Consider the following 23,942-nt stretch of genomic DNA (forward strand, 5'->3'; position numbering starts at 1 on the left):
GCCATCACTACATCTAGTGGAAGTTAATTCCAGAGTTTAACTATGTGCTGCTGTGTGAAGAAAAGCTTTATTTTACCTGGATGTTTACAAGTTCTGTGTGAGAGAGGGAGAAAGAGTTTTCTCTTTCCACTTTCTCTATGCCATGCACTATGTTATAAACATGAGTCTGACCAAACTGCAGGAGGCAGTGGAAGACAGGAGTGCCTGGCGCACTCTGGTCCATGGGGTCACGAAGAGTCGGACACGACTAAACGACTAAACAACAACAATCTTATAAACCAGTTATTCGCCTTTTCTCCACAGTGAATGGAGAAAGATGGGTGTTGTAGTCAAGCAGCATGCTGAGTGCAACTGGTTAGCCATGCCCGCTCTAGAAAGCACTAATGCAGGGGTCAGCAAACTTTTTCAGCAGGGGGCTGGTCCACTGTCCCTCAGACCTTGTGGGGGGCTGGACTATATTTTGAAAAAAAAAATTAATGAACCAATTCCTATGCCCCACAAATAACCCAGACATGCATTTTAAATAAAAGGAGACATTCTACTCATGTAAAAACATGCTGATTCCCGTACCATCCACGGGCCGGAATTAGAAGGTGATTGGGCCGTAACTGGCCCCCAGGCCTTAGTTTAGTTTGCTTACTCATGCACTAATGTCTTAGGCAGCCACCAGCAGACAGCATTTAGTGGTAAGGCTGGCCTTGCTTGGAAGGAAATGATTGTATACTAATTATCCAAAGTTGCAACATGTGAATCTTTGAAGCCTTTGCTCATAAACTGTCATGCAGCCCAACAAACAGGACTCGCCCCCAGATATATGGCATTCAGATGTTGTTCAGGTAGCACTAAAAAGTGAGTTTTTGTGGGCCTCCTACTTCACTCTTACCAAATCTCTTGTGTAGATCCCAGTGCAAGCTTCTCTTTTGGCATTACAGTGGACTGGGATACTATTGTACTTATAAAGGCAAAAAATAGTCCCACTGTTTTTGACCAAATGCTGTTCTCTGAGGTGCAGAAAGGTGTTTGTAGTTGTGGAAATGGCAGGGTGTGTAGCAGCTCCTCTCAAATGCAGACACTGGTTTAGACAATTCCTGCTGGGCTACAGACTCCCATGGATTTGATCTTCAAAACTTATGAATTGGGGCAATATTGAGTCTTGTAACTAGTAGTCTTCAGAACTTCTGAGGAGAGGATTGCTTGCCTTTTTGCTCAGCAAAAATCAAGATTACCTCTCCCCCTTCCTCTTTTTTACATCCCTTAAAGACTTTCTCAAGTTCTTCATTTACCTTTGTTTGGAATTTTCCTGGATTGTATGGGCTCATACAAATTACTAATTAGAGGATTTCCTTCTAGCTGCAAATGACCTTTTAAAACCTGACAATCGTTTATTATGTCCTTTTTCCTTCCTATTGTTTCTTCTGCCGGTGAGCAACTTTAAAATCCAAGGAGCAGTTACTTAAGGCTTATTCCCATTTATGTTCCTAAAACTAATCTTCATGCCTAAAGTTGGCATTCTTCTGTTTGTCCTTACAGAATCATTACTTAGTCTAATGACCTTGCAAGGTGGTTGAACGCACATTTTCTGTTAAAAGGTTCCTATGTGGACAGAGACCTCAAGTGTACAGAGAACAGTTCCTGGTGCTCAGATGTCCAGAAAGCATAGTTACATGCTTAGGTGGGGGGGGGTCTTTTGCTAGGAGCAAAATTTGGACAAGGATTTGGACAAGGTTGTCCCTTGGTATTTACAGATAGAATGAGAAAACAAGAAAGAAAGGGTAAAGCAAAAGAAAGAGCTTGCGTCCCTGCGGTATCTGGAAAAGCCCCAGAAAAAGCAACAGAAGGACTCCTCTAATGGCCAGTACTCGGGTTCTCGGGTTAAGAACTTAATTCGTTCTTGAGGTCCGTTCTTCATCTGAAACTGTTCTTAAACTGAGGTACCACTTTAGCTAATGGGGCCTCTTGCTGCTGTCGCACCGCCGCACGATTTCTGTTCTCATTCTGAGGTAAAGTTCTTAACCCGAGGTACTATTTCAAATGCCAACGGTGCCCTTCAGCTCTCTATATTGGACAAACAGGCCAAACCCTACGCCAAAGGATAAATGGACATAAATCTGACATCAGGAACTATAAGACTGAAAAACCAGTAGGAGAACACTTCAATCTCCCGGGACATTCTATACAAGATCTCAAAGCAGCTGTTTTATTACAGAGAAATTTCAGGAGCAGACTGGAAAGAGAAGTTGCTGAATTGGAAATCATTACCAAGCTTAAAACCATGGAAGCACCTGGGATGAATAGAGACATCGGATTCTTATCTCATTATGCATGATCAAGCTTTCTTTAGCACCTCAGCCCTTGCTTCCCCCCCCCAGGACTAATTGCAGCCATCAGCAGCCATTAACAGCCATCTACAGGTTTACCACTCCCATCAGCCCATCACCCATTCCCACCCACCCCCACCACCCTCTGTATATATATAAGGGTCTGACACTTCTGTTTCTAGTGTATCTGAAGAAGTGTGCATGCACACGAAAGCTCATACCAAAATATAAACTTAGTTGGTCTTTAAGGTGCTACTGAATGAATTTTTTTATTTTACTATTTCTGGGTTAGCAGAGTCTGTAACCTGAAGCCTCTGTAACCCGAGATACCACTGTATGTAGCACCTTCCATGGTCTCAGTCTGTTACAGTATACTCTTTTAGGCACGGGAAGACTGGTAGGAAGTTAAAACTTTTGTATTTTGCAGAATTTCTACCTGCTAAAGAGCAAAGATACAACAAGAGCCCATTATCTGCACTTTCCGGAAACCACATAAGACATTTTTGTTCCAACAAGATTTCCCAGCTGGAGAAATAGGCCTCTGCCACAGTTGTCCCCTTTGTATTGTTTTAAAATCCATCTCTTGTTATTGTTATCCATGGCTTTTAACTGTTTTTTAGCAATTTCATTGTATTTTGTACATCACGGTGGGACGTTTTGTGGAAGGGGATTCCTAAGAACAACAAAATTTGATTAAGTAAATATAGAGGCTTCTTCAATAGGGTTTTTTTTTTTTGGCCTGTTCTGTGCCATTGCCAGGGTTTATTAGTTTGTAAATGTCTAAAAGACACAGTGAGCTTGGAAACACAATAGAGTTTTACTGAGCATCAATTATCCATGGACATCTAACCAGGCTGTTTGAATTTAAGCCAGATGGGTGAGGGACGAGGCCTTCACGTGATGAATTATTTGGTGAAGACACACTAAACTTTTGTCTCCTAAAAGTCATCAATGTTTCAGCAACAGTTTGGCATACATACGAGGAGATATTAATCCCCTCATTAGCAAGAGACAGGCATTGTTTCCTTTTTGAACTTGATATGTCTGCATACAGAGCAAAAATCCCAACATAATTTATAGGAAAGCGCAGCTGAGGAGCACCTGTTCTTACATTACTTGTTCTGCCCAATTAGTTGGGCGGGGAACAAAATCCACCACACCATTAGACATGTAATCTTAGAACAAGTTAGAACCATCAGGAAATCAGAGGTTTTGTGTTGGAATTTTAAAAAGAAATATAATGTTTAGGCTTCGAATCAAAATCTGGTTGTGCATATAAAACCCCTTGCCTCTTCCATATTCATTTACAACTAGAATCCTAAAGTATGCGTTTTCTCTCATTTATCTCTTGTTGGCTTTTGCTTTCCCTGTTCCCCCAGTACCAGAGCTGTTTTCTTAACCTTGACACTCACTTCTCCTGGGATATCACAACAGAAAACTGATAAGGATTGGGGGAAAATTAACGAATACAAAGCAAAAATAGTAGAAAATGTCGATCTCTTAGCAGATAGGTGAAGGGCTCAAGAAACTGTAAACAGTAATGGAAGAGAACGAGAAAAAGGGTGTACAAAAGAATTTGGAAACAGTAACCAGAATAGAGAAAAGGCTGGAAGTTATCACAAGGTGGGGGGGGGGTAAGGGGTAAGGGGGGCTATTCTTTATGTTTCTATGTTCTTATGTTTTGTTTTGATGATTATTTTATGTTATTAATGTTTGATAATTGTTTAATTTCTTAATGTCTTAAAGACCAACTAAGTTTTTATTTTGGTATGAGCTTTCGTGTGCATGCACACTTCATCAGATACACAGATCTTTAAGGTGCTACTGAAGGAATTTTTTTATTTTGTTTCGACTCAGACCAACACGGCTACCTACCTGCTTCTTAATGTCTTGTTATTTATTTTTTATTATTTATTTTTCTATCTTTATTCTTATTGTATCTCAAAATTGAATAGTAAAAAAAGACACTCATTTCTCCTGTAACTTAAATTTTACTAAAGTATTTTAAAGCAGAGATTAATTAATTAATTTGTGTTACAGCAATAGGCAGAAGCTGCTTACCGGATGAGGCTATGCCAGGCTTCTTCGAACTCGGCCCTCCAGATGTTTTGAGACTACAATTCCCATCATCCCTGACCACTGGTTCTGCTAGCTAGGGATCATGGGAGTTGTAGGCCAAAAACATCTGGAGGGCCGAGGTTGAGGAAGCCTGGGCTATGCTAATAGGTGAGTCAATGTTGCTTACTGGGAGTGAGAGGATCGAGGCAATGGGGAGGTTTGGCTCTCTTGCTAGTGCAACCACATGTAAAAAATCATTTTAAACTGCATGTAAAAAATCATTTTAAAAGTGTCATAGTGCTAGACCCAACTGCACTAAAACTTACAATTAAAGCAAGAAAAATAAAGAATAGAACATGTAAAAACCACCCCATCCCTTCCCTCCCCCAGTTCTACCACTGTGTGTTTTAAAGCAAAGTTGTCGTTGTGCATTTTCCTATTAATGAAACACTTCAAGAATTCTTATACGTTTCCCATTTGGAGTCATTGATATTCCTGTAGCCTATATGTCAAATGAAGTGTCCAAACGTCCATGCATTGATTTTGCTGACCAGACCCTTTTTGTTTATTCTGTTTTAAAATGAAGTATCTCATGGGACTATATCCAATGAAGTCACCCCATGGGTTTTGTCACCCCAGGAGTTTTGCCTGTGATAGGACTTCCTTTCCCTGTGCACCTCCCAGATCTTCTGTGGGAGAAGCACAGAACAGATTTGGGGGGAACAGGAGCACATGGAAAGAGGAAAGGGAGAGGAAGTCCCATTGCACAGACAGAAGCCCAGGATATTCAGCAAGGATCAGGAAGTACTGAGGGGTTGTGGAGCTGGCAAACCATCAACAGTGTTGTTGCCATATTGCAGCTTTTTTGGGGGGGCAGCAGCAAGGTTGAGGGGGCACAATGATGGAACATATAGTTCATTTACCTTAAGATTTTGAAATGAAAAACTGGTGTTGACGATCATCAATTTAGAGTAGCAATGGCCCCTCACTTGCAGGCAATGCCTTACCCTGAATGCCTTACTACAGATCCTCTTGGGTTTGCCGATCGGAAGGTTGACGGTTCGAATCCCTGTAACAGAGTAAGCTCCCGTTGCTCTGTCACAGTTCCTGCAAACCTAGCAGTTTGAAAGCACGCCAGTGCGAGTAGATAAATAGTTACCACTGTGGTGGGAAGGTAAACAGCATTTCCGTACGCTCTGGTTTCTGTCACGGTGTTCCGTTGTGCCAGAAATGGTTTAGTCATGCTGGCCACATGACCCAGAACACTGTCTGTCATCCCTCGGCCTGAAAAGCGAGATGAGCACCGCAACTCCACAGTCACCTTTGACTGGACTTAACCATCCAGGAGTCCTTCACCTTTTTACCTTTTGCCCTGAATTTAGAACTTGAAATTTATTTTGTTTGTTATTAATCAGCATCATGTATGTGCTGCCCCCAAAACACCATTCAATAAATGTAGATGTTGGGTTTCCTTTCTAGACATTGTAAGACAGAACTGTGGTCGAGTTCCTGCAAAAGATACCTTGAGCACAGCTGCCACAATCAGCAGAAGTTGTCTGCCTATGAAATGTCAGTTTGCTCTATCCTTCAAGAATTATAGCAAAGAAAACCAAAAACCAATGTGGTGTTGGAGTAATAATAAAAATAATAATAGTTGTTGTTGTTGTTGTTGTTGTTGTTGTTGTTGTTGTTTTATACCCCACCCATCTGGCTGGGTTTCCCCAGTCACTCTGGGGAGTGTTGGACTGAGACCTGGGGGACCAGAGTTCAAATCTCCACTCAGCCATTAAGCTCACTGGCTAAGTCACTCGGGGCAGTCACTATTTCTTAGCTTAGCCTTAACCTACTTCACAGGTTGCTGTGATGATAAAATGGGTAGGGGGAGAATTATGTATGCCTTCTTGAACTCCATAGAAAAAAAGGGGGGTATAAATGTTATAAGCAAACAAATAAACAAAATATTCAGAAGGACCAGGCTTGCCCTGCTTCAATAGAGAGCTTTCAGATTTTGACACAAGATAAACTGTCCAAAATAATAAAATTTGCAAGTCAACCACTGGGCTCAGTTTTATTTAGAAGCATATTTGTCTTTGCATACACCACCTTTAATTGTCAAGAACTGCCAAAATGTTTTTGAAAGGCAGGAAAAAATGCTCCATCATTTCATGCAAGCATATAAGATAAATAGCTTGACTAGAGGAATGCAAAACTGTTATTTGTGAACATGCTTCAAGTTGTACGATCTCTCTAATAAAATGGTGAGGTGTTTTTTAAAACACACTTCATAAATCAAGTTAACATGGACCAAAAAAAGTTATCAGGATAATATATCAGACATGGCTTCAAAACAGAGTCACCACAGTGTAAAATAAAGACTCAAGTAGGAGCATGTGCATCCGTGGATTATTTGGATTCTTTACCTGCATTAATCACAACATGAGGCATACAGCTCAAGGCAGAGCATATCCTACAACAGCTAGGATAGCACAGTAGGTTTTTTCCATATGCCCTCCATCCTTCCTGGAAGTACCTTTGATGAAGAAAAGGTAAAGAGAGAGCTATTATTCATAATTGTTAGGGAAAAGAATGATTGGGGTAAAGCAGGCCATCAGAGCAGTCTAACCCTGCTGCTCAGTCCCTGCTCCCACAGCCAAAATGTGGAAGAGAGTGATGACCCAGCCCTGTTTATTTGCTTCAACATTCATCCCCAAAATCACTGTGCATTCAGAAAACAATTCACTGTAGTTAAATGCTGGAAGGGCTGCCCTTCGTCTGCTTGGTTTCCTTCCTCAAAAAAGGAGGGAGATGCTGTATGTTTAACTTTTCTGCTAGGGGGTGGGCAAGGCAAAGCTGCTACTCAGAAGGCAGCAATCTCCTTTATCTGCCTTGTTAATGGGGCCAGCCCAAGACATTTTGCCACTCAAAGCAAACAAGAAAATGGCACTCCCTGGTATTCAGAGGTAGACTACCCCTGAACCTGGGGACTCCCCAAGCTCAGGGAGAAAGAGCGGGAGGGAGGGAGAGAAGCACTGTGATGCAGGAGCCAAGCCTAGGCAGTCAAGTGAGTGGTTCGGATGTCTGGCTGAGCGGCCTCCAGGCACCACGTTGGCACCTACTGCCCCCTGCCCTGCTCACTTGACTGCCTGCCTCTGTCCGTCCGCCCATCCCTCCGCCAGCCAGCCTGCCTCCGAGACCTTTGTGCCCTGGCCCAGGTCCTGTGCCTCAGCTGCCCACCTGCCTGACTCAGTCACCAACCCATTCCTGCATTTCTCTCAACCTGGCTGGGCAGCAGCTACACACGAGACGAGGAGCAAAGCAGTGCTAGAGCCTGCCCAGAGAGGACCAGCAAGCAGAAGAGGAGGTAACACTTTCTTCTTCTGGGAGCAGACGGCAGAGCCAGCCTTGGAAGTTTTCTTGCCACAGGAACAGAGGAGGAGTGGGCTACTGCTTGCTAGACTCTCCCTGCCACAGATGCCTCCAGCATATGCTGCCTGAGGCGGTTGCCTTGCTCAGCGTAATGTTAGGACCAGCCCTGAATGGCACAAACTGATTTGGGGAAATAAGAATCTGCCTGAAATCACCTCAGTTTTCGCCTCGTTATTCAGTGATGTACACCCCTAATATATGCATCAGTCTCGAAACAGAAATGCCCATTACATGCAAATTCTATCTGTATTATGATGATGAGAAACCGCTTAGTAACTGAAGAAAATTACAAGTTCCTGACCACTTCATGAAATGGAGACCATAGCTTAGTATTTACTGTTTTGCTGGCATGCCCATACACTCATTACATAGCTTTCATTCATACAGAGTCATGCAGAGTGAGGGATACCAGTAAAGCGTAGAACATTTTTCTCAGACAGCTGAAGCACATCCACAGGCGCTACAAACCTAGAGAAGAATTCAACACAACGTTGAGGAGATTGCTCTGGCAGCACAAGTATTTCTGCTTCCTTAAAGAACATTCTCCCTTCTCCTCCCCTGCATGCTTCTCTGGGGGTTCTCCCCAACCCCAACCCCACAAGCTAATTTGGGTGGGGGTGGGGGTGCAGGGGCAGACAAAGGAGAAGTGAGGAAGTCTCACTGCACTGATGGAAGTCCTTGCGTGGGCTTCTGAGCTGGACTGGTTAGTTGAACACAGCCCTTAATTTTCATACCACCCAACAACTGCTGCACTGCTACCTTTTAAACTCTCTAAAGTTAAACATATAAGTAAGGCCCAACCCACTATGCTCAATAGATGTTCTTGCAGCCTGTTTTGAAGGCAATGTTTCTTTCCTACCGCAAGCAGCGTCAAGGCTTGCCATTTCCTGAAGATACACACACACACACACACATGGTTGGAAGAGCTTTTGCACACAGTTCTGGACTTTTCTTTTATATCAAACTCTTGCTTGTACCAGGCAATCTGGGATTAATCAAGCCTTAGAATAATAGCAGTACTTAAAGTTTATTACAGCTTAAAGCAGAGAGCATTTGAGCCAACAAGAATGTGGTCTTAATCATCGTGGTTTGAATTTACAGTTTAAGTAACATAAATTTCCCTCCTTGCCACTGGGGCTCGCCTTAGGTCACCATTTTTCCAGCGTGTTACACACTCACATACACAATTCACCTCCTTTCAAATCGCAGTGTTGGAATTCTTCAGTATCACAAGGCTGCCCCCTGAATTAGAAGCCCAGTCATTTCTGCATTGGGAAGATCGGAACATGACCACAAATGCAATAGTGGAATGCAGCTTGGATCCTACAAATCTGGGCATGTCAGAGAGAAAGGAATTCATTCCCAGATTCTGGGGAAAGAGGCACCACACCAGCTGTGGTCTTTCTCTCCTCTCTCAGTAAAACGCTCAAAAGCACATCAATACGCAGATGTTCCAGTTATATCAGAGTAGCCTCCGTTCCCTGAAACCTTTTCCCTGCTTAAATAAATGTCTTTGTTTTGCCTTTAGATGAGGGGTGGGAGAATTTGGGGGGGGGAGTTATCACTGCTATTTATTTATGATATATAAGGATATTTTTACTGCTCTCCAGTTTCATCCACCGAGGGTATGTGTGTGAATGAGAATAAAGCAAAATGTAAGTACAAATATATAATAATGTAGGGGTCGCGGGTGGCGCTGTGGTCTAAACCAGTGTTTCCAAACCTTGTGCCTCCAGATGTTTTGGGACTACAACTCCCATCATCCCTAGCTAGCAAGACCAATGATGGGAGTTGTAGTCCCAAAACATCTGGAGGCACAAGGTTGGGAAACACTGGTCTAAACCACAGAGCCTAGGGCTTGCTGATCAGAAGGTTGGCAGTTTGAATCCCCACGACGGGGTGAGCTCCTGTTGCTCGGTCCCAGCTCCTGCCAACCTAGCAGTTCAAAAGCACGTCAAAGTGCAAGTAGATAAATAGGTACTGCTCCAGCGGGAAGGTATGCGGCGTTTCCATGCGCTGCTCTGGTTTGCCAGAAGCGGCTTAGCCACATGATCTGGAAGCTTTCTGCGGACAAATGCCGGTTCCCTCGGCCTATAGAGCAAGATGATCGCCACAACCCCAGAGTCGTCAGCGCCTGGACCTAACGGTTAGGGGTACCTTTACATTTATATAACAACATAAAAGCTACAGATTAAATAAAAAAGCACACAACATTGAGCAGGATTAAAACTGCATGTAAAATGATCAGGGAAATATGAAGGTCTTTCCTTGGCATAGAAAGAATGGTGAAGCAAGTCGTGTCAGGCAACTGTCTCTGGGGACAGCATATGCCACAAGTTGGGCCCTGCCACTGAGAATGCCCTGCCTCTGGTGGCCACCAGCCTCACCTCAGCGGCAGGGGTGGGGGGACCTACAAAAGGCTTTTTTTCATCAGATATCTCTGTGTTCAAGGAGATCTGTTTGGTGATGGTTGACCTTTTAAGCACTGTGGTCCTAAGCTGCGAATAACATTTGAAGTCAAAAGCAGCACTTTGAACTGGGCTTAGAAATGAACTGGGTGTCAGTGCAGTTCATAGCTGCCAAGTTTTCCCTTTTCTCACGAGGAAGCCTATTCAGCATAAGGAAATTTCCCTTAAAACAAGGGAGAACTTGGCAGCTATGGTGCAGTTGGCATAGCACAGGTGTAATATGATCACAACGCCCAGGCCCAGTTAGCAATCTGGCGGCTGTATTCTGTGCTTACTGCAGTTTCTAGAGCGCCCAAAGAAAGCCACATGTACAGTGGACTGCTGTAGTAGCCTCTGGGAGGTTTACTAAACTTGCTTTACTAAAGTGAGTTGAGGGTGGGAGCTCAATTAACTTTATCCTTGGGAAGATAATAATTTTTTGCAAATGAACAAGGGTCCGTATTTTTACAGTACATGTGAAATGCTGGAAGGCACAGAGTATTAAGTTGGTCCGTATAGTCCCTGCTATTTCAGGACAATGATATTTTAAGAAGACTTTTGAGTAAGAGGCTACTTGGAAGAGACATGAATTATATCCATATATGTTATGCAGGTGTTCCTATATAATTTTTTTTTTAAAACCTACTCCCCAACATTTCCCCCACAACTAATGTTAAAATAACAACAATATAAAATATTGTTATAAATATATAAAAATAACAATAAAAATAACAACCCTGAACTTTCCAAATTTGACAGAAATATAAATAGATATTGATATTGTTAGCACACACTTCCTTCCTTCCTTCCTTCCTTCCTTCCTTCCTTCCTTCCTTCCTTCCTTCCTTCCTTCCTTCCTTCCGGTGGAAAAGTTGGAGACCCAATGACTTGTTGACTCTGATTTTATGACACCCAAAGTACAAAAAACTAGAAAGACTAGAAAAGTGTATATGTGCACATGTAAGACTGGAGCATTTCCCCTGTGCTTTTAAGGCTTCTTCTGCCTAGTGTGCCCTGAACAGAGAATACGGGGAGGCACAAAAGCTTTTGCTAAACATAAACACTTTCTAGCAGAAATTCTGTCAGACCCATATTAGGATAGGCTTAACATTGTGCTCCATATTTTCCTAGCAATTGTAGCATAGTAGAATCTGGAGCAGTCAGACCCATGTTTTACTTAAGGACTCAATTGTTCTCTTTCTCTCTCTCCCTCCCTCTATCTCTGTGTGTCACACACACACAGCCATGAAAGTTTCCGGTGGGCCTGAGTCTGAGAACTTGCTTGATACACACTAAAGCTGTTGGAATAAAACCATATCCTGCTTACAGCACTCCTCTGCCTTTTCCTGGGTCCCTGAAGCATCTTACAATGGGGGAAGGGGAACAAACTGTACAACTTGAAAACAATGTATGGCTGGAAGATTTTAAGGCAGAGCTGATGTCAATAGTGTGCAAACCACGGGCTGCTTGGCATCAGGGACACTTTGGTGTGGCCTGGTACAAGGAAGAGGCAGTAGGGATGCTCAAGAAAGGGGGCTTCCCCAGGGAGCTGTAGATGATGAGCAGTGTTCAACATATGCTGAAATCTTCCTGGTGTCTTTCTCTGTCCTGGTGATTAACCAGCATAAGGGGTAGGTTACATCTATGCTATACATCTCATGTCGATCTGTGCCTTGGGGTTGCCCAGCTGTTTGGATGTCTGTACACATGCAATGAAGATGTGGCCTTAGCATAGCATTCTTTGTTCCTCCTTCATCACAATTCTTGACCCGGGTGGGAAAATCTATCCCCTGTGAGTTTGTGCCCTGCAATCAGATTGTATCCTGTCTGTCTGTCAATCAATCTACCAAGCCATACATAATTTTTGCATTCTAGGACTTTGTGACCTTTGTTCAGTTTTACTTGAGACATTGCAAGGATTATAAGCTTTGTTGTTGTTGTTGTTGTTTTTAACAGACTCTCTTAACATTATGTTAAGTTCCACAAAGAACTAAGTAGTATTGAAGATTATTGCTGTATGACAAGACTCACCCCCAAGTCTCATATTACAGACAAATATACCAAATGTTTGCTCAACTCTCTATGACAGTAAATCACCTCATGACTTCACAGTATGAGCAACATTAAATAATAATACAGCTTAATTCCTGTTGATAATATTTTTCATTATAATATATATATATATCTTTATTAGGGCCTTCTCAGTAGTGGCACCCTCCCTGTGGAACACTCTCCCTTCAGATGTCAAAGAGATAAAGAACTGCACAACTTTTAGAAGACATCTGAAGGCAGCCCTGTATCAGGAAAAATTTTTATGTTTGATATTTTATTATGTTTTTATATGTGCTGTAAGCTGCCCAGAGTGGCTGGAGAAACCCAGTCAGATAGGAGCGGTATAAAATAATAATTGTTATTGTTATTAAATAAATCATTAAAGCTGCAATCTACAGTTGCCTGGGAGTAAGACGCATTGAACTAAGTCCCACTGAAGTTTAAGGGTCTTTGCTTTAGTGTAGGAATGTACTGTAATAATTTAGGCTTCATCAGCATGGTCCGGGGGGAAGCCCTAAATTCTAAATATGGAAGTTAAAATAATGCAGAAGGTGACGGGAGGGAAAGGATTGGCAGCAAGTAAGAGACAACTTCAGCTCAAGCTTTGCATTAATTTTTTCAGGCACCATGACTAATTATTTTAATAAAAACAAGCACAGTATTTTGCCAGCGGACGTTAAGTCTTTCAAAGACTACCAGGGGAAAACTCAGAGGACTTATTAGAAAAAATGTTGTAAACAGATGTATTTTAACATCTGTAAGATCCTCACGCTCTGCAAGACATTAATAACTTTTTTAAAAAAAACCTTGTTGGCTTTGTCTTAAGTTATATTAGGGAAAGCTGCCACTTTTTGAATATTTGGAAGCTTGTTAAAAGCATAAAACCTTTGTTTGGGAAAGGGAAATTACCCCTTTATAGTCATAGCTGCCAAGTTTTCCCTTTTCTCGCGAGGAAGCCTATTCAGCATAAGGGAAAATCCCTTAAAAAGGGGGATAACTTGGCAGCTATGTTTATAGTGTGTGTGCACACACACACACACACACACACAGAGAGAGAGAGAGAGAGAGAGAGAGAGAGAGAGAGAGAGAGAGAGAGAGAGAGAGAGAGACCTGGAACTAAGTCCCAATTAACTCACTGGAGCTTACTTCTGAGAATTGCTTTATATTTTGAATAGGATCAATCCTATGAGACATCTTGTCTAAAAAAAGAAAAGTCTTCAGTAAGTGTCCAGAACCTTGTATACTCACTGCCTGCCTGTCTAATGTCCACAGAGAAGGAATTGAACAGGGCCAAAGCATTGTTATTTAGGATTATTAAATTTCTACCCAGCCTTCCTTCTACTGGAGCGCAGGGCAGCAAACAGCAAAGTCATAAATACAATGCAATTTAAAATAAGGCACATGAAATCATATTTTTAAAAATTAAGAGCATCAAAAAACATCCAGGTACATACACAGCTAATAAATTGCAAGGTTTCCATAACAGTCTCCTTTCAGCATCCTATGCCTGGGTGAACAAAAATGATTCCTCCTGAATGTTAATAATGAGGGAGACAAACAGGGAGGTCTTTCCACAAACAGGGAGCCACCACCAAGAAGGTTCTGTCATGGGTCAACACTAAGCAGGCTTCACCAGTGGTGGCACCGCTTATTGGGCCTTTGTGATTAAAGACACTTGATATTGAGAGACTTAGATCTCACAGCCATTTAGGGTCTCGCATGCTTAATGCTAATACATTGCATTGAACCTAGTAGCTCATTGGCAGCCAGTGCCATGTTTGCAGGTCCAGTGATGCATGGTCTTCTGGGCTGCCCTTCTCTCTCTCTCTCTCTCTCTCTCTCTCTCTCTCTCTCTCTCTCTCTCTCTCTCTCTCTCTCTCTCATGTGACTACCTCAGGCAGTAGGTGCTTGGGGGCCTCAAGCAATAGCAAGATGCTGGCAGGCAGAGCACCGTGTGCCATGAGGCTGTGCCTATTAAGCTAGCCTGCTGCCCTTGGGTATGGTGGAGGATGCTGCCCCATCAACGCCAATGTACAAGCAAGACTCAATTGTCAGTCCAGTCGGCTTCTATATGTGGGATGCTGGGACAGGCGCCATCTTGCCCTTTGCGTCAGGCAGCAAAATGCCTTGGGCTGACCCTGCTTGTTTTCCTGACCTTTTTAACCGCAGAGCCTAAAGTCGCTTTGCTTGTTGGCCAAGAAAATGTGGGCCTGATGACGGTGGTGAAGATGTTGCAATCGTTCCAAATGTCAGGCTTTCAACAGTCTGGAATTTTGAGTTTTCATCCCAACACTCCCAAGACTAATTACAGTAACTTTATTGAAATGGGAATGGTTTTTACAAGCCATTTCCACTTGAGAAATTGTGCAATGATTACACTACCATGAGCAAAGGAGAAAGGACCTCTTGGATGTATTAGGAGTTTGATTCTCTAATGGATTTGTGTTTTCAGGCTTGAAGTCCAAGCTTTGTACTCAGATTCCTGTTTTTACTTCGTCCTTGAGCGAGTCAGCCCTGCAGCTGTACTCTGAACTTTCCCAACCCCAATTAGGAAAAATGAAAATGAAATGAACAGCTGAGGTTTCAAAGCAAGCTGACTTCAAACGATTTGGTGTCTCCCTGCCGCTGCCCCCCTTCTCAAATTAGAAAAACAGACAACCCAACCCAAAAACATGGTGCCAGAGCTAGGCTTGAAATGATTGGGGCACAGGCTTGTTTAAAAAGCTGAACGATATCAGGCAAAATCTGTTGACTCTTCCATCTGTTTACCTCTCTGCTATTTCCCCAGATCTTTCCCAGCCCATATTTAGATTAGTCCATTCTAAATATTCAAATTAAATGGTTTTTCAGCAGTTTTGTTGAAGACATCTTGCTCTTTAGTGATAGGGAGAGTGCTGGCGATGTCCAAAATGAGGATGAGAAGCTCCTTCCCACGTGGCTCATTGCAAAATTTGAAAACCATAGTTTGCTCTACTGTTGAACAGCTCTTACCATCAGAACGTTCTCCCTGATGTTTAGTCAGAATCTCCTTTCTTGTAACTTGTATTCATTGGTTTGGGTCCTACCCTTCAGAGCAGGAAGAAACAAGCTTGCTGCATCTTCCATTTGGCAGTCCTTTAGATATTTGAAGATGGCTGTCTTATCTCCTCTCAGTCTCCTCTTTACCAAGCTAAATGTACCCAGCTCCCTCAACCATTCCCCATAAGGCTTGGTTTGCAGACCCTTGATCATCTTGGTCATCCTCCTATTCTCACATTCCTGCTTGTGCACATCCTTCTAAAATTGTGGTGCCCAGAACTGGGTACAGTACTGTACTCCAGGTGTGGTCTGACCTTGTATAAATAAAATGATTTATCAAAGACTGAGAATTTGACTAGAGAAGGAAGTGAAATAATAAAATGCAACTTTCCAGACAGGTGTTGTGGTCCAACAATTGGAAATACTCTTGGACAGAGGTGGAATACAAATAAAATTTTATTATTATTATTTAAAGCTGAATCTACCAAATTGGCAATTTGTGGACCGAAATACAGCTATCTTTCCAATTTTGCACTTATTCAAATACTGTGGTGCAGTTCTCCAAGCAAACAATTGTTGGAAAAATAAATACATAAGGGGAGATTGTGCATAAAAATAAATCAATTTGTGAAAATAACATACCAAAAATACATTGTACAGTGGATGCTCGGGTTGCGAACGTGATCCGTGCAGGAGGCACGTTCGCAATCTGCAACGCCGCGTCTGCGCAGACACGGCTCGTGATTCGGCGCTTCTGCGTATGCGCAAAGCACGATTTAGCGCTTCTGCACATGCATGAGCACTGAAACCCGAAGTAACCCGTTCCGGTATTTCCGGGTTCGGCGTGGTGTGCAACCCGAAAACGCGCAACCTGAAGCGTCTGTAACCCGAGGTATGACTGTATTAAGGAAAATCCTGCAGTAACAAGTCTCAAGGTCTATAAAAAACCAGTACATTCCCTGGAAGGCCAGGAAAGATTGTGTTCCTATAGAGCAGGCGTGTAGATGGAACTACAACTCCCATCACCCCTAGCTAACAGGACCAGTGGTCAGGGATGATGGGAATTGTAGTCCCAAAACATCTGGAGGGCTGAGTTTGGGGATGGTTGCTATATCTGGAGTTTGGGGGTGGAAGCACATGCCCTCCAGCCATGCTTCTAAGAACAACATACATAACACTGAGAACAAAATGCGTTAACAAAAATTAAACAGTATCTATTCCTATTGATCCCTCCCCTTCCTTGGACCTAACAAGCTTCTCCACCCACCTTGAATCCTGGCAAGATGTCAGGATGTTTTAAAGCACTTGAATAATGTGAAATTGGAAAGGCTTCTGTTTACTGGTCCAGGTTTAATGAAACAAAAGCAAGATGGGGCACAAATGGGTTGGGAACCATCAGTTCTTTGACCATAAGGTGATAGAAGGCCACTAACACCTCACACTCTTAATCTGATAACTGATCGTGCCCTACTTAATGCCTCATCTTGCTTTTCATTAAACAGGGGCCAAAAAAAACAGCTTTCCCCCTTCTTGTGGAAACTTCCTTTTGTCAGACGGGGCATGAAATAAAAGAAGATCAAGTGATGTCGAACATTTTCCAGCCTTGCTTCTTCTTGTCTTAGGCCACAAAGTTCAAAAAAGAAACTAGCATAATTCATGGACGCTTTGAATGTCAAATGCAAGATAGACTCAATGCATTATTTTGAAACAAACCATGATGTTCCCCTGCCTTTTAAAAATGACTATTATTTTAAACTTTCCAGGGGAAAAGAAAGAAGTTAAGGCTTCAGTATCCTGGGTTTCCTTTCAACAGAGGCACGTTGGAAACAGACAGACCTTTGAAGCTTTGTTTTCCCAGGGCTGAGATATCCTGAGGCACAGAGTCTGACTGACTCAGGGCTTTAGAGAAGAACAGGGAAGTGTCAAAGTCCCTGATAATTAGCTATTATGTTCTTCCATGACAAAAATAATGTACCATTTTATTTTCTGTCAACACCAACTACACCAGCTTTTCCTGTACTATATTAGGCCAGTGGACATATATCCCTTGTGATAACAAATGAGCAAATATTTTGATATGAAGCCATTTTGTAGTTGGGATTTAAAGTGCGACTAACATTTCTAATATTTGCTAATAAAGGCCAAGTCTAGGATACATAATATCTCTCTCTCTCTCTCTCTCTCTCTCTCTCTCTCTCTCTCTCTCTCTCTCATACACACACACAAAATTTGATTCATTTATATCCCACCTTTCCTCCAAGTAGCCCAGGGTGGTATGCATGATTTCCCCCCCATCTCCATTTTATTTTCACACCAACCTATGAGTTAGGTTACCGTATTTTTCCATGTATAAGACAAGGTTTTTTATTATAAATAATTGTTACAAATTGGGGGTCGTCTTATACACGGATAGTGCAGAGGGGTGTGTGCGATTGGTGGCAGCCACGAGCCGGAGATTGTAATCAGCGATTGGGCGGGTGATTGGTGGCTGTAGCAAGGCCTGCTGGCGATTGGTGGCTGCTGCAGCAAATGGGCGGGTGATTGGTGGCTGCTGGCGGAGAGCGGGCAATTGGTGGCTTCGTTGAGTCGTGTGATTGGCAGTGGCAGTCAGGCGGGTGAGTGATTGTCGGCAATCCTCCCCGAAGGGGGTCGTCTTATACACAGGGGCGTGTTATACATGGGAAAATACAGTATATGAGAGAGAGAGAGACTGGCCCAATGGGACAAGTTCTTCATTATTGTGGTTAACTAGTTTTTTTATTTAAATACCTTTATTTATGTGTCAGTTGTGTTACGGCCCTAATACCTTGAAGAGCCAAACAGCTAATGCTGAAGCTGAGGTCTATTTCTAAGCTGCTCTTCCATTCTAAGCTTCCATCCTGAAGGTGTGAAGTCTGGAAAGGACAGCTTGTTTCTCTTGACTCATGAACCCAAAGGGAGAAAACTACAGGTTCGTCAGCTGATGGTAGGGATGGGCATGTCCTGTATGTCTGTATTTGGTTTCTCTCAGTTTCTCATTTTTTTTCAAATCTTAAGTTCAGTTCTCCACACATGCACATCAGCTTGTGATTCTAAAAACCAAACCAAACCACGAATCCTCTTGAAAATTACATTATTCTTCCAAAAGAGAACAATCTGTAAATTTAAAATCCACTTTCCACAGTTTTCCCCAGTCCTCAAATTGTATATTATGTCCTATATCTTGCGCCCATTTGATCATGACCAATTTGACCTCTTCATCTTTCGTTTCCCATTCTAGCAAAATACTATATGCTTTCTTCAGTAGTTTTACATCCTCCTCTATCACTTCCTTTTGAAATCTAGAGATTGTATAGCTAAATCCTTTCTTTCTATCTTCCTTAAACATCTCATTTAATCGTCTGTAGTGCAGCCAACTCTGAAAATGGTCTTTAATTTCTTCATACTCTTTTAATTTCCATTTACCTTCTTGTTCTTCCAATAAATCTCTATATGTAGGCCATTTTCTTTACTGAAGGACTTGCATTTCAAGATTCAGAGAAGTCTGAAGGGTTTCCTAAAGTCTGTACTTGAAGATCTTCTAGAAATAACAATTAAAGAAAAACCCCAAGAGCTGCTTCTTTTTTCAAAGACACTAGGTTTAAAGTTTTGTAAATTATTGGGTAGGATCCAATGCTAGTCGTATTCCGAATAGACTCATTACCGTTAATAGGCATGGCTGACTTAAGTTCCTTAATTTCAATGGGTCCTCTCTCAGTGGAACTTAGCAGGTTACAACCCGCTATATTGCATGATTGCAATGTGGATGTTTAATTTTGCTAAGTCCCATAGCAGTCAGAGCATATTTTTAAACATGATTGTTGGGGCTTCTGAACTTGTGTAGGTAGAGCAAAAATGTGTGTGTTCATCACAATGTAATGATGTCCATGTGGGGTCTATGCTGTTTCCTATATGGACACGAGAAAGCATGTCGGAACATTTTCGGAGAATTGGTGTGATTCAGTGTTGCTCATTTGTTCTACATTTTATGACTCTGTAATTTTGTGATGTTAAAATAGCTTTTTGGGGACACAGCCATGAAACTTATACTTTTAATGAGCTGTCAGCTTTGAAATATTCTTCTGTACTCTGGTTTTTCTTCAGATTGTATAAATCTTTCGCCTTTTTAAAGAAATATTATTCTAAATAAATAAATAAATAAATAAATAAATAAATAGCACTCTTAGTTACCAAAATTAAACTTAATAATGGGAACCATTTGCCCCCTGTGAAAACAGGACATCTCCTCTTAATTAATTGCTAACAAAGGACACGTAATATACTCGAATCCTTGTGGTTTTCCATCCCAAGTGCCCTCCACAAGTCCTTGCCTCGAATGGATCTGTTTTCAGAGGCTGAATGCCTGGTTCCTATTAAACTAATTCCAGCAGCTTACTGCTCAGAAAATTAAAGTACAACTTTCTAGCTTGTCTGCACAATTACTTTATTACAAAGTCATGGGATATGGACATAAATTACGTTATACCCAGCATATGTGGCTTTTCAAAGGAGAAGTATGGATTTTCTAATTGTATCAGTTTTGAGCAACTTCAACCTGCTGGAGAAATTATTCCTGAATCAACTCCTTGTACTACAAAATGTCACAGACCAACTTCAATTTTTACAACCAGGAAGAGCGCTGAACATTCGCTCGGAGGTTTAAAGGAATTTATTTGAACTGGCATTACAAAGAAGTTAGGGCTATAGTAATAGGATTGTAGTCACAGGGAAATGAAGCACATGGTTCTTGTCACATATGGTGCAATATATCAGCCTGTCTCAGCCCCTCATCTCATCTGCTCCATGTGTAATTTTGAAACAAAAGATCAGAAAACCCTATTAATCCACGAGAAAATCCCATGAATCTCCTTAGTTCTTTAATATCTTACTGCCGTGAATCATTATCAACAAGGCTCCCTGACTACCTTGATAAATGACCCTATACTTTGCAAGAATAATAAACTCGCCAAAGCAGCTTAATTTTTTGTCAGCCGTGAGCGATCGCAAAAACTAAACAATGAATGAGCACTCAGAGTAATAAAACAGTCCTTATGCACTTCTACCCAGAGGTTAGCCCCACTGAGTTCAATGCAATTTTATCCCCAGGAAAATGTTACAGGGCTGCAACCTAAACCTTCCTTTGGATTAAACATGCAGACATTCCAATGGTAAGGGTGACCAACCTGGTGTCCTCCAGATGTTTTGGACTCCAACTTCCATCAGCCCCAAGCAGCATGGTCAATGCCCAGGGATTGTGGGAGTTGTAGTCTTTAACATCGGTTGGATATCTCTAAGTTGAAGGCTGCTCAGAAAGTCAGCTATAATCACATTTAATTTCAAAAGCGTGAACTTAACTTATTTGTAAGGGGGGGAGAATATCAGGTTGTGTTAAAAGGAAGCTGAAATGGTCATAACCCATAAAAATGATGATGACAAACCATTATAACAGATGGTTTGCAAAAACATATTGGAAAAGGAAAATTGGGTTCCGGTTTCCGCCTGCAGGAATGGCGGACCTGTTTTCCATCTCTCTGACCTTCGTAAGGAATTTGGCGGTTGCTAGGGGAGTAAATGGCAACCCCCTACCCTCTCCGGGGGTTACGGAGAGGGGCCGCTGGCCCGCGATGCCCCCAGACCCACTCCGACTGTTTTTGGAGTGGGGGGAGCTTGGGCTGAGCACTTACGACGGCCAGGACTCCCGGACGCTAATCTGCATGGCGGGGATTTCCATGGTTAAAGAAGATAACTAGGCTTAAATCTATGGACATACTTCAGAAGGAGGGGAAGAAGCGCTGTTTACTGCTGAGAATTTTAAGCTGCTGAGTGAGAGGAGTCAAAGAATGTACGGCATCTGGAAGAAGGATTGATGGGGACGGAGCGATAAGGGAAGCAAGTTTTTATTTTTTCTTCATATTGTTGCCTCGTACCTTCCCGGACGCGATGTCCTGGCTTGTTTGGAGTGAAAGAGAAGCAAAAGACTGTGTGAGTTGCTGTTGTTACTGAGCATATTTCTTAAAGATGTGAAGTTGCCGATGAGAAAAGCCCCCCCCTAGTCAGACGGAAGGAGCTCTGGACGCGTTCGGAGGATTTATGAGCTGTGACGCACTTTAAATTGGAGCAGCGACCTGAAGCTAAGTTCAGCTATAGGGCAAGGAGATCCATTAATTTACCAAGAGTTCATGGTTGGATGTTTGGGTCTCCTGCCTGAAAAAGCTGTAAATTCTATAAAGATAAATAAATCGTAAATCTTCATGGCTATGAGAGAAAATGAAAGTGATTTGAGCCTTTCAAGATGGCGCTGCTACTTCGTCGCAACAGGGAGCTCCACTAAGAAGATTTATGGGGAGGCTGGACTGATTAACTCACACAGGAGAAAGAACATCTGTGAAACTTCGTTTGATATTTATCTCAGCAGCAGGAACAATCGGATGAAAGTGGAAAACACCTATGTGACTGTAAGGGGAAGATTTGGAATATTATGAGCTTGGAGGACGATTTGAACTTTAGAAATAAGACGGCAGTGGACAGTTGCGAGGAATTCCCAATTTCTTGAAGCATGGGAACCCAAAAATAAATTATTTAGATGATTTGGCATAACATTCGGTTTGATTGATATATATATGTGTATAATTTGAAATATTGAATGTGATATAATTGGTTTTAATTGGAAAATTAATAAAAATATTTTTAAAAAAAAAAAAAAGGAAAAGGAAAATTACTGATCCGCTCAAAGGCTTAATACAGCCTTTAATAAAAGTCAAGAAGGCTTCTTTTTAAAATGTGGAAGTCTCCCAAATGAGAACAAAAATGAGCCCTAACTCGATCATTGCAAAGGTAAGTTGATAAGGCTAGCCAGAAAGATCAAATGAAAAGAGCTTGAGAAGTGCATTACTCATACTTTTAAGACCAGCAATAAAGAGCGATGGCTGTGATGTAAATATATCAAAAACAGCCAAAGCATCCAGGGAAACGTTTGGGTTTTTAAACAAGGGAGGTATAACAATTATGAAAGGAGAAAAGGGAGGAGAATTTGAATGAACTTTTTATCTTGGTCCGCCCTACCAAGGATGATGGAGAGATACCCACCCCAGAGCTGCTTTTTCCAGGGATAGCATCTGAAGAGCTAAAACTCCAGAGAAGGCAAGAGATGAAATTATTGGACCAGGTGACAAAATGAAATAAATTAACTGGTCATGGGGTGTGGATGACATATATCTGAAAGGTCTTTAAAGTTCAAATGTCACACACACAGACACCCTCACACTGAAATCAGTCTCTATACCAGAAGATTGGAAGGTAACCAAAATAATCTCAATTTTTAAAGGGTGTGGAGCCAGGAAATAGCAGGGCCATCAGCCTGATATCTATCCTGTGTAAATTGATAGAATTTAGTACTATATTGTATTTTTTTTTAAAATATTTTTATTAATTTTCCAATTAAAACCAATTATATCACATTCAATGTTTCAAATTATACACATATATATATCAATCAAACAGAATGTTATGCCAAATCATCTAAAGAATTTTTTATTTGGGTTCCCATGCTTCAAGAAATTGGGGAATTCCTCGCAACTGTCCACTGCCGTCTTTTTTCTAAAGTTCAAATCGTCCTCCAAATTCATAATAATCCAGATCTTCCCCTTACAGTCACATAGATGTTTTCCACTTTCATCCGATTGTTTCCCAGCTGCTGAGATAAATATCAAACAAAGTTTCACAGATGTTCTTTCTCCTGTGTGAGTTAATCAGTCCAGCCTCCCCATAAATCTTCTTAATGGAGCTCCCTGTTGCGTCGAAGCAGCTCGAAGCAGCGCCATCTTAAAAAGCTCAAATCACTTTCGTTTTCTCTCATAGCCATGAAGATTTACGATCATTATAGAATTTACAGCTTTTCCAGGCAGGAGACCCAAACATCAAACCATAAACTCTTGGTAAATTAATGGATCTCCTTGCCCTATAGCTGAACTTAGCTTCAGGTCGCTGCTCCAATTTAAAGTGCGTCACAGCTCATAAATCCTCCGAACGCGTCCAGAACTCCTTCCGTCCGACTAGGGGGGGGGGGGGCTTTTCTCATCGGCAACTCCACATCTTTAAAAAATATGCTCAGTAACAACAGTTATAAAGTTCAACTCACACAGTCTTTTGCTTCTCTTTCACTCCAAACAAGCCAGGACATCGCGTCCGGGAAGGTACGAGGCAACAATATGAAGAAAAAAAAATAAAAACTCACTTCCCTTATCGCTCCGTCCCCATCAATCCTTCTTCCAGATGCAGTACAGTCTTTGACTCCTCTCCCTCAGCAGCATAAATTTCTCAGCAGTAAACAGCGCTTCTTCCCCTCCTTCTGAAGTATGTCCATAGATTTAAGCCTAATTATCTTCTTTAACCATGGAAATCCCCGCCATGCAGATTAGCGTCCGGGAGTCCTGGCCCTCGTAAGTGCTCAGCCCAAGCTCCCCCCACTCCAAAAACAGTCGGAGTGGGTCTGGGGGCATCGCGGGCCAGCGGCCCCTCTCCGTAACCCCCGGAGAGGGTAGGGGGTTGCCATTTACTCCCCTAGCAACCGCCAAATTCCTTACGAAGGTCAGAGAGATGGAAAACA

This window comes from Zootoca vivipara, chromosome 2 (genome assembly GCF_963506605.1).
Source record: "Zootoca vivipara chromosome 2, rZooViv1.1, whole genome shotgun sequence".
NCBI classification, from domain to species: Eukaryota; Metazoa; Chordata; class Lepidosauria; order Squamata; family Lacertidae; genus Zootoca; species Zootoca vivipara.